A 13,043-nucleotide genomic window follows, 5' to 3' on the forward strand; every position below is an offset into this window, starting at 1 on the left:
ACCTTTATAACAAATCTTACTTTTCATAGTTCTTGCTTAATAGACTTGTATTGCTGAACTTTTATTTAAAATTAGCTTTTTCCACAACGAGACAGTAAAGGTAACTACAACCTGGTCCAAAACAGAGCATACACCAATGGAGCATAGCAAGGGGAATTACATTTATGCCAAAAGTAAGCAAAGAAGAGCAGACTACATTTATACCATTTCTGTGAAAACAGCGCATTACACACATCAACGTGGAAAACAGCCTTTAGGTCACAGGGCTTTAAGCTTACCACAGACACTACCGAGAGGGTTCATTCCAGTGCCGCCTTTAAGGAAGCGCTTCAAAAACTATCGCGAAGTGATTTACAGCAGGAAGCGCCGCTGCCCCATCGCCAGGACAACGCGAGCGCTGCGTGTGCGGCCACAGCACACGGACGAGCCCCCGGCCAGCCCGTGTGCAGCGAGGGGCTGGGAAAGGGAGGGAAAACAAATACCGCCACCAAAAAGCCTCCTATAACACAACATTCTGCGGGAAGTCAAGCCAGGCTGCTCCGCAGGGAAGAGAACGGCTTGTTGAGCTCGGCAGTCGCCACCGCTACGCGCCCGCGGACTCGGCGCAGCCAGGCAGCCCCAGCCCGGGCGCGGCCGCTGCCACAGCGCTTCCCGCGGCGGCACGGCCACGGTCAGCCGCGCAGCCTCGCCCGACCCCCGGGGGCTGCCGGAGCCAGGCTCCGGGAGAAGTTGAACGCCTCCGCCCAGCCCCCGCCGCCGGCCTGCGGAAGCGGCTCGCTCGGCTCCCCGGGCGCCGGACGCGTGTCGCGGCGCTGGCCCCGGCACCCACCTGCGCTCGGGCTTCGCGTCCATAGCAGCTCCCTTAAGTGTTTCTGCTTCCCCACTCGCTCCCTCAAAAGCGATTCGCAGACAGGCAGACCCCGCGGCAGGCTGTCCGCACCCCTCCGCGACCCCGCCGGGCACAGGGGCGAGCGGGGCCGACACCCCCGTGAGGTGCATCCCGCGGCGGGGAAGAGGGGGCAGGCCCGGGGCGGAGGGCTGTCACCCCGCCCCGCGGCGCTGAGGGGAAGGGGGTCGGGCCTGCGGCCCCTCCGCCGCGCTGAGCCGCCCCTCAGGCGGCGCGGGAGGGTCCCCGGGGAGGCCGAGCACCGCCCCCCTCCTCGTCCCTCTCCCGAGTCTCACCGTGCGGCGCCGCAGCGGGCCGGAGGGACCGCGCCGCCCCCGCTTTGTTCCCGTGAGAAGCCGCCGCCGGCTCCACCGGTGCCTCTCCCGCCGCGGCAGCACGGAGGCTCCCGTCCCCTCCCCGACCCGCCGCGCAGGGCTGACGCGAGGGGCGGCACCGCCCCGCCCGGCACCGCCCCGCCGAGGGGGCCGCGGAGGAGGGCGGCCCCCAGTCCGGGCCACCTCCCCTCAGGGGCAGCGCCTCCCCTCACGGGAGGGGGCGGGGCTGCCCGTGGCGGCCGCACCTTCGCGCACGTCCCGCCCTCGCCAGGTGCTTCGGGGTGGCCGTTGGCGGGGGATCGGCCCGGTTCCTGAGGGTTGAGGCCCGGCCGGGCACCTGGGGCTGCCGCTGGAAGCCTGGGGGTGGCAGGGGGGTAAGGAGGGCGGGTGGTAAATGCGTCCCGGAGTGCGGGTCTGCGGCTGCCAGGCCCCGCGGAAGGAGGAGCCGGGGTGCCCAGAGCCTGCGGCGGCGCGGCCAAGGGTACGCTCCTCAGGCGGAGCGGGCGCACGCAGGGCGAGGGAGCCTCTCCCGGCGGGTCACCCGGGCCTGGCCTCCGGCTGTGCGCCCTCTGCTCCCGGTGCGAAGGGCGCAGCGGGTCGGTGGGAATGGCTGCGGCAGGGGCGCGGGGCCGTGGGGCGGCCGTGGGGCGGCCGTGGGCCTGCGTGGGGCAGGGGAGGCAAACAGGTGGGTGTCCTGGCACAACCCTTGCGCCCGCGGGTGTGGCCCTGCCGGCCCGGGCCCTGGCAGACCGCTCTGTGATAAAGTTTAGTGCGGAATAAAGCGATAGTCTCGGGGAGTGCGCCTCTCTCAGGACGACACAGAGTTAATTTGTTACTGTTGCTCAATTAAATAATCAACTGAGGTTAGAAACTGCCCCAAAATAGACACACACACACACGCAAGAAGTGCTTGCTCTGGAGGCATTTTTTTAATGACATACTTCTCTACAAGACTTGGAATTTAGGGGGAAGTAAACCCAGAGGTACAGACAGACTATCATAAAAGCACAAAAGAAAACAACAAAAATGTGGTTTTAAAAATGCACTTTTAAAATCAGAGGAGGCAACTTGTCCATGGATGGTGAAAAAAAAATCTAGAGAAATGTGTAAGTTCCAGTTAAAGATCTTGTCAGCTGCAACTCAAAAAGAAAGCAATCCAAAAGCTTCCTTCTTGTGTGTGCTTTTGAGCTATTCAAGCTTCTTATCATTCTTCACGAATTCCGTGTGCATGTAAAAACCTTTCTTTTTTCTTTTTTTTATCTGTTGTGTAGGTTTGCGTAAGTTGATTGCATGACAGGCTTTTCTGTCTTGCTTTCTGGATTTGTTAGTTTGGTTGTTTCCTATGGTAATAGTATTCTGCGATTATTAGGATTTCTGAATGTGTGCTCACACTGAATAAATGAAAGCTTATTTTGCTTTTTTTTTAGTAGTAGAAATATTGAAAGTGCTAAATATCTACAGTTCATTAAGAAATAAGGTTTCCTCCCCCGTGAGTTCTGGAGTTTAGGAAAACTGATACAGATGGGGTTCTGGTCTGTGTCTGTGCTTTCCAGGGAGTATTTTAACATAAATAGAAGAGAAGGGTATAAACGTCTGATGCCTGAGTATGTTCCCACGTCTCATAGTATTCCTCTGTCTTGCTATGTGAGTGCTGCTGCTACAGAAAGAAGGATAATCAGTACATTGAAAATAGGGACTTGTTGAATCTAAACAAAAGTTCATCTTGCAACTGGATTTCACTTTTGGCCATAGCTTTTCCAAAAGATATCTTCAAGGTTGCATGGTGGTCATTTGCCAGCCTTTCCAGCATAGTTTTGTAAGCAACACAATTATTGTTGTCTAAACTTAGTTTGCTGCCTAAGGAATGTAAAATATTTATTAAAATGGTAGAGGAATTTATAATACAGGTGGTGTACCAGGGCAGCAAGATGAAAGTTCGGGGAAGCAGGATAAAAAGATCAGCTCTTTATCAGGGCTGGTCTTCTATAGTGTTTTATGTAAAGTCTGTAGAATACTAAATATATTTTGGGATACTAGCCAAAGCAGTAAACATTCTGAAGAGTATCAGATAAATATGTTACTTCCTGAGCAGCAGCAGTAGTTAATTTTCAAACAAATATAATGTCTGTGGAAAAAAATGGGTGTACGTGCTGATGTACGGCACTGCCCTCTTACGGATGAAGTGTTTGACGTGGAGCGGCTGGAATAGGCTGGCGCCAGGGCTGAAGTGAACAGATTTGCAGTTACATCGAAGCATTTACTCATTCTCACTTCCAGCCACAAGCAGGGAACTGTACGGTTTGCACATTTTTACACAAGAAGACCCCTCCTTCTTGAAGCCATTCCATTCTTATGTACATTTCATTGGTTCCTTGCACAACTTTTACTAAGGAATTGATGCGAGGAATTGCACAGGGAAAAGAACCATCAAAACCACAGTTGACCAAAGATGCCCTCCAATTACTGGATTTCTATTATTATAATGTGTGTTAATATTTGTTCATATTTGTGAAAAAATATTTTAGACATTTTTGATGTAATAAATTGTACTTCTGAAGTTGATTTTCAGCAAACTTTATATTTTTTTCTCTCAGCGTATGCTGCTTCTTTTCATCTGGAAGCCGTTGGGTAAAGGAAGAAGCAAAGGGTGACAGGCAGAAGAGCAAAAGACAAAATGTCAGCAGAGGAACTGGTAACACCTGGTTTCTTTTTCCTGTGTTCTCATCCAGCATCCTTGGTGCTGCAAACCACTATGTCCTCTGGGCTCCTCTGTCCCTTTTGCCAATACCCGCTTTGTCTTCTGTGGGCCAGCCAACCTACAGGCCTCTCCATGTCTTCAGCCCACTCTGCCAAGACAATCATACTTCCTCATCTTCCTTAAATGTTACTGCAATAATTCATGTTTCTATCACATTTCCAAGCATCTTTAGTTTTTCCTCTGTCTTTAAGATGTGAGGCAGCATATACCGTGCATGGCTTTGAACAACACTGGCTAATTGGTAAGTTGGCAGGCGAGATGGATAACTTGACCTTTGCTACACCCTTTTCTATAGGGGGGACATTAAATTTTAGATATTTTCTGTAAGTGGCCACTGTTTTTAATAAAATCTGTAGAATCTTAATATCTTTACAAATATTCTGTGAGGTTTTGCCAATAAATTATAAATAATTGGAAGAGAGGCTGACAGATGTGCTCTATAATAATTTACATCTAGTTCCTTAGGAAATTTAACTAATCACTATGTCTTTGAAATTGAGTCCATCTTTTTGAAACATTTCAGAATAGGATTCCACTTGTTAGTGTGCAAATCTTTTGAAACATACAGACATTTGTAAACTAATGCACTAAAGAGGAGAAGCATTAAACGTACTAAAATACAATAATGCACTGAAAGGTGAAACCAGGTCCAGTCTCCATTCTAATACCACAAAATGTCCCTAAAGACTGTGCCCCTGGTGGCAGGATAACCAGCGAGCCTAAGAACGTCATGTTAGCAGTCTGTGTATTTAGATTCATAAACCAAAACTGAGTAACTGAATGCTGAGTAGAGACACCCTGGCCTATGAGAATAAACATATGAATGCCTATTTAATATGTGAATTCCATCATTGAAATCTTGAGATGGCTGCAAAAGACTCAAAGATAATAAGAATCATGGAACAGGAGGTGTTATGTCTGATCAGAAAGAAAATGTAACAGAAGATCGTGTCTTGTGGCAATCATAGTCTTTTTTTTTTAATTTATATGTTCAGGGATGAATTGCAACACTATTTCTACTGAGAAGAATAAGCATGTTTTTGTTTTAAGGTACATTCTTTGTGACAAACTATTTTTATAGCTGTTTTTTTTTTGTCAAAAAGGATGATGGTTCCCCATTCATAATGCCTACATTAGCCTATCTTTCCCATGCAATATAGATCTGGAGCACAGATCAACTAGGTTAATCATATTTCCTTGTAAAATGACCCCTGGAGATGCAGTAGTGATTTCTTTTCAAAGGCCATGCAAAACTCCCACTGACAGCAATTTAGTAAGAGTTTGCCAGGGATAGCCATGCTGGTGTTGCTGGCTTTATATTTGCAAGTACAGCCCGTAGTGAACCGTGGCGAACTTTCTGCAGTTTCTGCTGGAAATGAGCAAGGACTTTCTTCGATGACAGTTCCCTTTTCATTAAAGACTTGTGACTTTATTTTGGGGGGCTTGAGTGGGTTGTGGTTTGGTCTTCTTTGGTGTTTTGTTTTGTTTTCTTTTACAACGAGGTGTCTGTGCCACAGTTAGTACTAGCCTTAAGTTGCCTACTGCGGTTACTGTTAGTGGAATTCTGGCGGCTCAAAGCTCAGCATGATTGATATTGATCCAGTCAGTTTGATGGCAAAGCAGGTTTTGTCCTGCCCCTGTTGCAGTTTCTCCATTGTGAACTAGTCATAACTAAATCAATGACTGTAACACAAATGTGTTTCTAAGTCTTCTGCATCCTGCCAGAAGGATCTGTGCTGTTCTTGCATTTTGAGGAGGCAGGAAAAATGGGTTGTTGTGCTCTCAGTACATTTTGGCTTCTAGCTTTACATCTTTATTTTGTATTCCAGGCTTCTAGCTTGGGTTACAGACAAGAGTTGCGTGGCTGCGTCTCAAACCTGACGAGACAGAGATGCCGTTTGAGGTTTGATTACTTTTTAGTTTCCTGTTTTCTTGAGGAAAGTATCATTTGTGTATTAAAGTTGTGAACTAGCTTGCTAATCATGTAATTGTTTAAGTAGAATGATTGTGTTACCAAATGAGATCAGGCAGAACTGTAATCAACCTCTTCAAGTGATAGTGGGCTGGAGTGACTAAACTCTAATTTTATCCTTGAGGAACATTGTGACAAATGTTTGGAGCTTTCAAAAACCAAACAGATTAGATGAGTTTTGGGGCCCAAATATTTTTTTTCTTTTAAAATAAACAAAGCCATACTATCATAAAGGATATTCAACAGTCATAAAAGTTTACTTATTCTTCGTTACCACACCTCATTACCAAAGTATCTGAAAGAAGCTGAACGTCTGGAGACTGGATACTTGGCATTTTTGCTATTTGAACAAAAAATTAAAATGTTAGATAGGAGGAGGTGGAACTGCTGAAGAGAGCCAGAGGAACTTCTGCATGGGGACTATGCAGAGGGAGGGAGATTGCAGGCACTGGGAGAAGTCTGTGTCCATCATGTCAGGTTTACAATTCCTAGATCCTGTCTTTCGTTGTATTTTGTGTTTCTAGAAATGCACTAGGCTTCATTCACTCTCTCAAATCCTTTGAGACAGACAAAGCTAGTTCATAAGTTTCATGAATGGAGAAGAATTCACAGCACTGTGCTATTTTATCTAGAGGGGTCCTGCATTCAAATTAGCCTTCCTTGAGCAAACATCCTTGGCCAAAGCTTCAGAGTCCTATCCTCAGAAAAGCTTCCTCCAAAAAGTAGCAGGCCAGAGCCTCAGACTTCTTTTCATTTTCATACCAAATAGGTCTTCAGAACATATAAAGCACCCCCTTTAGTCTTTCTAGATGAGCGATTTTGAAGTCCATGCAGAGCACATGCTCTATGACAGGTGATTTAAGGGAGGTTTTTTTCTCTTTTGGGCAACTGCACAACAACGTAATGAAAACCCAGAAATTTCTGCAGGTTTTGACAAAGACCTTATTCTCAGTGTCTTATTCTAAGAGCAGTTACTGGAAGTAACTCTTAAAAACCACTTGTGCTTTTGCAGTCATTAAAGCATCAGAAATGTACAGTAATGGCAGCGCTATGTCTGTACTGTGGTTTGTGTGTGTTTTATGGTGAGTCCTGCAGTTCCTCCTACTGCCCAAATTGGGAAATCTGTTGGAAAGCACCAAACTCCCTTCCCTTAGATCGATCGCCTCTGCAGCCAGAGTTGGTTTGGATTTTGTCCCAGAGCAGAGTCTGAATGTATCTGTGCTACTGCCAGGCTTAGGAGCAGGAACAGGTAAGATGCTCCAGGATAAATATGTGACATCTTTCCATATGAAACTCATGAGTTTTTAAGAGCAATTTCTACAAGAATTTGCTAGCTAGTTTAAATTCCAAACTAGGCCATTTTAGAATTTTGAGTGCTGCAACAGTTTGATAGCTGGAAAAAAAAAAACCAACACACCCACAATAACAGAGAGTTGTCATATTAGTTCTTAAAAGCATGCTCAGCTACTTTTTTCAGAGAGATTTATTTCCTTAAAATAGCATTTTCCTACTAAAACTGCCTGCTGGGCAGAGCCATCTGACAGGCAAGTAGAATTATCAGCGTGTTTACTTTTCAAACATCTCTGCCACACTTACACAGTTCTGCTGTGGTATCAAACATACATGAATGATGAGAGAGTGAATGATCAGGGAAGTGTTGTAAGAGTTTGTGTACAAAGGTATAAACAATCAAAAGGTTACAGCATTTAAAGAGCACTAACATTTCCATCCCAAACTAGTCAAAGCAATGTCCTTATACCAAGGTAAAGCATTTTCTGTGACTGAAGCACCCCTTATTGAAACACATCCTCAGCTCAAGAAAAGTTGCATTCCCATTAGCACAAGTTATATTTCTTGTGTTGTCTAAAAGATGCAGAAGCTCCTTTACAGCTTCAGTTATCTGCAATTTCTAGTAAAATTATGAAAGGATGTAGGCAGAGGTTTGGACGTGATCAGTGTACCATCTACTGTTGTTTGTGTCTGTGATATCCTAGAAGCAAAAAGCAAGGATTTCCAATGTAGCTTGACTCTGAAGGAAAGTTTTGAACTACACTGGGATGAAAGTAAGGGAATAAAGGGACAAGTTCCCTGGTGATTTTTTGCAGAATCACTATCGTTCTGCTACCACAGTTCTTTACAAACAAAGGAATGTAGAAGAAAAACTTCAAAACTTTCCTCGTTCAAAATAAGATTAAGGAAGTGAGATAAATTTATGAAGTATTCAGGGCACTACTTTGGATTTCTTTTATAAAGCTTGGGACTTGGCTTTTAAGTTGAAGACATTGAGATGTGAAATGAATTCTCTGGGGCTGCTGGTGCTACAAGGCTATGTAATCACTCTGGGATTGCCAAAGAGGGGGTTTTTTTTGTTAGATTAGTGTCACTTTCACTCCCACACATCTGGCAAGAGACCTCTCTGCACTGGCTTAGTTGAAAATCTTATCTCATAGATCATTACTAGCAATAAATTCCAGCCTTTGTGCTTACTTATATCGTCCCACAGCCTGGAGTCACTGATTTTGTGGAACTAGGAATGTGGGCTGTAAAATATTTACTCGCTAAAACACACACTCACACACACACACGAAAAGCCTCAAAACCAACTCTCTAGCTCCTTCTTTGTGAAGCCAGCTCTGAAAATGTAAATCACATCAAACCGACTCTCAGAGCCAAAGAAAACAGGCAGCTAGATTTCATCCCTTTAGCTAAGAATCAGCCCTTAAATAGCTCTTAAATATACTTTATATGAGCTATAGTTATACTCATTTTCGAGTAGTGTTTTCCCACGTGTCCTAGCAAATGCAAACAGCAACTCTCTGCATGTGGATGTGACTTGGGTACTGACAATGGATAAATGTTCCCAAAACCTGTTCGCACGCATCACTGCAAACCGCTAGTGCAGTTCTACCACCATTCTTCTCCAAGGTCACACCTACACTAAAAAAAGGATATATTTCTAACCCATGTCACAGTCTTTAAATATAGCTAAGGCAGCTGTGCTCAAAACAGTTGTCAGGAAATGGTCTGTGTTAGGTGTTTTCCTGTCTGCTAGTTCACATTAGTCAGTGAGAATTCTCCTGGTATTGCATTCTAGAAGCGTTCTTATTTATGGTATTTATTGTGCTATTCCTTTTCTGTATGACAGGGATGGGGAGCACAAAGGCAGAGGTACCTCGTACACTGAAGGCTTTGCAACTAATAACGAAAAAGACTGGAAAGGTAAGAGAAGGCAAGACAAATGAGGGAGCATAATGACCGGCATAGATGCAGTTATCTCTGCAGCATAAATTAAATATTTTGCTAGGGACTAAACCACAGATCTCTTGTTTAGTGACCTCTTCTCCTGGAATACTCTTATGGAGCAGGATCGGAGTTAGTAACAACCAGTGACTGTTGCTGGGTAGCAGAGGCATTCTCTATGTGTGTGGGGAAATGGTATAGAGACACTTGAGGTGCAACGTAGTCTTATATCCCTCCATTCTTGATTGTCAGACTTCAGAAGAAAAATTGGCAACTGGCAGATAATAAAGCCAGAGTATTTTTCCAAATGTCCTGATTATTATTATTTTTGAGTAACTTACCCCAGCAAAAACATGGCAGAATAAACAATCAGGGTATAAAAAACTTGCAATGCCTTCCCCTTTTGTTTTCACAGGACAAACTAAGACTATTTTGACTCTAGGTAGTGTTGCATAAGATGAAACATAGCAGTTTTAACTAAAATAATCCAGGAACAAACTGTATCTTAATTTTTGGCTTTTTTATTTTTGGTTTCCCAAGTGAATACCAGTGAGTGCATGTAGGTGTTTTTTAATCAGCCCTGGTCCGTATCCACATTCACTGCCATCTAGAATGAGGTTAGTGCATTATAGCTGATGCGGGAACCTTAACTCGCTTTCATTGACTTTAGGAGGATTAAGTCAGAAACAATACTATTTTAATGCAATTTTTTGCATTTACTTGGCAAATACTCTTGTCAATTTAAAGTTTCCCATGGGAGGTGTCAAGAGGTCACTGAAATTTTCCTGGGCAAGAGAGGGAGAACAGCTGAAACCTTGGCCTCCCTGCTGCTTCCTTCAGTGTTTTTCTTCATGTCATTAGTGCTGTGCTCGGCACTTTCCCCCCAGGTTCCATTAGAAGAGGGAATGAGTGAATGTAAAAATGTTAGTAAGAAATGGAGGCAAGAAACACAGAGAAGGCTTCCCTGCTGTTTTATTTGGCTAATTCCAGGCCTTGGTAACAGTAAACTTGGTCACAGAAAGTCAGTATAGAGTATATTGTCTTGTATGCACAAAAAACCTCCCAGATGCTTTCAGCACATTTTTTTTTTTCCCAGTTCATTCTATTACTCTACACAGTTTTCTGTCCAAGGATCACAAAGCCTTCTGACCTCTTCGTTATCCTATGGCAAGGAAATGCAGTTCCCTAAGGCTGGAAAAGCATCAGGGTTTGATTTCCAGAAATGAGGTACCTGCACTTTCCATGAACATCAGTGTAACTGTGAGCAGCGTATTTTTCAGATACTACTAAGACAGAAATGCAGAATGGAGGGCAGGAGAGACACCCCATGTCTTACAGACCTTGTTTTCAAGATTTCTGAATTTTAGCTGAAAATACCTGAGTTGAGGTATCAAAACCAGCTTTGTTAAAGCTAGTGACTGTAGGAAGGCATCTGACCCATCTCATACTATGGATTAGTGTCATCCCTCTAACAAGCCCTAGTGGTTTATCATATGACAATACAGGCAGTTTCACAGTTACTAGATATTTTAAACTATTTCAGTTATAGATTTCTCACATTTTCAACTGCTGTAAGGCAGAATAAAACATCTGTGGGGAGTTTTGCCAGCAAGTGAAAACAAAAACAGTGTTAAGTAAGCGCATTATGATTTGATTAATTTAAGATAAGCATTATACATGGCGCAGCTTTTGCTCCTCAGCAGGTCCGTTTCACATTGTATATTCATAGATAAATGTATCTTATTAACACTGCACAAGCTGTCTTGCACCATCCTTGGCAGATGAGTTTTAAGAAGTATTACAAGGTGGTTTAAGTTATAGCTCCATCTGTTACACTCCATCCTTCTGATGGAGGTTGCTTCCACTGTGGCAGAATAAGCAGAGTGGAAGATGTGCTGATATCCTCACCAACTGCAGCTCAGAACCTGGTGACTTGGCTTTAATCAACAATGCTATGCTTTGTGCCAAAGTGCAAGGTTGGGCACACATTTCATTCTCCATGTCCTGATAATCATCAGCAGAGGGAAAGAACAGACAGCTGAGAAGAGGAGCACCTTAACAGATCACAGTGGGATCTGACTCGAGTTTTCTTTAAGTTTTACTGGGAAGAGGGGGGCCTTATGACTGTGCTCATCCGTGCTCTGTTATTGTATGTACAGTTAGGTACTGGTAGTTATGGAAAATCTGTCTATGACTGATCTGAGCGGACTAGTTCTTGCAGTGTCACTGTATGGTTAATAAAGGTCACAGGCCAGGACTGAACTGGGCTCCCTGTTCCAGCTGGCAATGCTTAACCCCGTTGTCTTCTTGAGTCAGAATTTGGCAAGTCTCTTCCTGGACAAACAAGATTGCCCAATGGAGAGAAAGCAACAGTGGTCACCTGAGGAAAGGAGGCACTGCAGTGACTTAGGTGAATACAGTGAGTGAAGTTATCCAGGGCACTGTGATCATTAACTGATGTACTAAAGTCCATGGTGGAACAGGATATACAACTCAGTGCAATCAGGCTTTTCAACAGCTGAAAAAATGCGGTATTATTAATAGCTAAAAATCACGTGAGATGTTTTAGTGCTGTGAAAGAATTCTCCATATGTGTTTACTAACAGGTCATCTAAATAAGGCTTTTAAACTACTAAGCATGAAATACTAAAAAATGCTAACATTTCTTGCCATTAGAAAGGCATAAAAGTGTGTCCAGCCTAAGCCCAAACTTACTCTGTTGAGAAGCCCAACTGCCATGATAATCTGTACCTTTTGATTTTGTCCTACAAGGTTTGAAGAACAAGACTAAAATGCTCCAAACCGCTATGTAAGTTATTAAGACTATTATCAGTGGGAATGGATCAACTAAGTGCACTACAATAATGGTAAATTAGGTGCATTTTATTACTTTTAGATGTCTTCATTGAGAGTCATTACAGCTTTAATACAGAGGAAAAAACAGAGGTTTTTTTTAGTACAACAACTACACCAGTTTATAAAAAGGAGACTGACCAACCCTTAAAGCAGTGGTCATGTTGGTGTAGCCCCACAATAGACAGAGCTCTAGCTCATCATTAATAGCATCTCAAGTTTTCTGTCATTTCTATAGCCCCATCAAATCAATCCCTTCTTCAGAAAAAGGCAGCATACCTTACTTTTGCAAAACTAGTCTGATAACTTTTAAATAATTCCCACAGCAATAAAACAAAGAGCAGTGAGAACTCTTGCCAGCTGATGGGGAAGGCAATAGAAGGGAAAAATAAAATCCCTGAAGTATTGCTTGAGATTTAAAATTTTATTAAGAGAGCTAGAGCCACAGAGGTTTTGCTTAGGCAAAATTTGAATCAGGGTAAGTTTTTTCCTGTATTGAGGATACAGCGAAAATGCATACTTCATCCCTTCCCCTCGAGAAGAGATTACTGTCAGGACTGTCTGCAAGACACAGCAAAAATGAGGGTATGTCAAGGACCTGATTATGGTTCCATTATCCTCAGAGCGTGTCTGCATCCGCCTGAGCCACAGTGCTGTTTAAAACAAACTGTTTTCTCCTGGCTGGCTGTAGTCCCCGAGGGAACATCCATCAGCCAGGCAGAAGTGACTCACGCAACGCCCCAGCCTCACACTTGATACAGTCAAGCTCGGGGATGACTTGTGAAAGAGCTGTCACAGCCATCCTGAAACTGAGCAAATGCTGCCTCCCTGGAGTGCTCCCCCTGCGCCCCCTGCCTGGGTTTGGCTTTTGTTGTGCAGCTAACGTGAAAAAAAATCCTCTCCGAGCCTTTGGCTCCTCGAGTTTTTAAACTGCATCATTACAAAGAGAGTTAATGGAATTAGCTAAATCACATCTTGGTTTAAGAATGTCTTGGAAAT

The sequence above is a fragment of the Nesoenas mayeri genome, assembly GCF_963082525.1.
Source record: "Nesoenas mayeri genome assembly, chromosome: 4".
Classification (NCBI taxonomy): Eukaryota; Metazoa; Chordata; class Aves; order Columbiformes; family Columbidae; genus Nesoenas; species Nesoenas mayeri.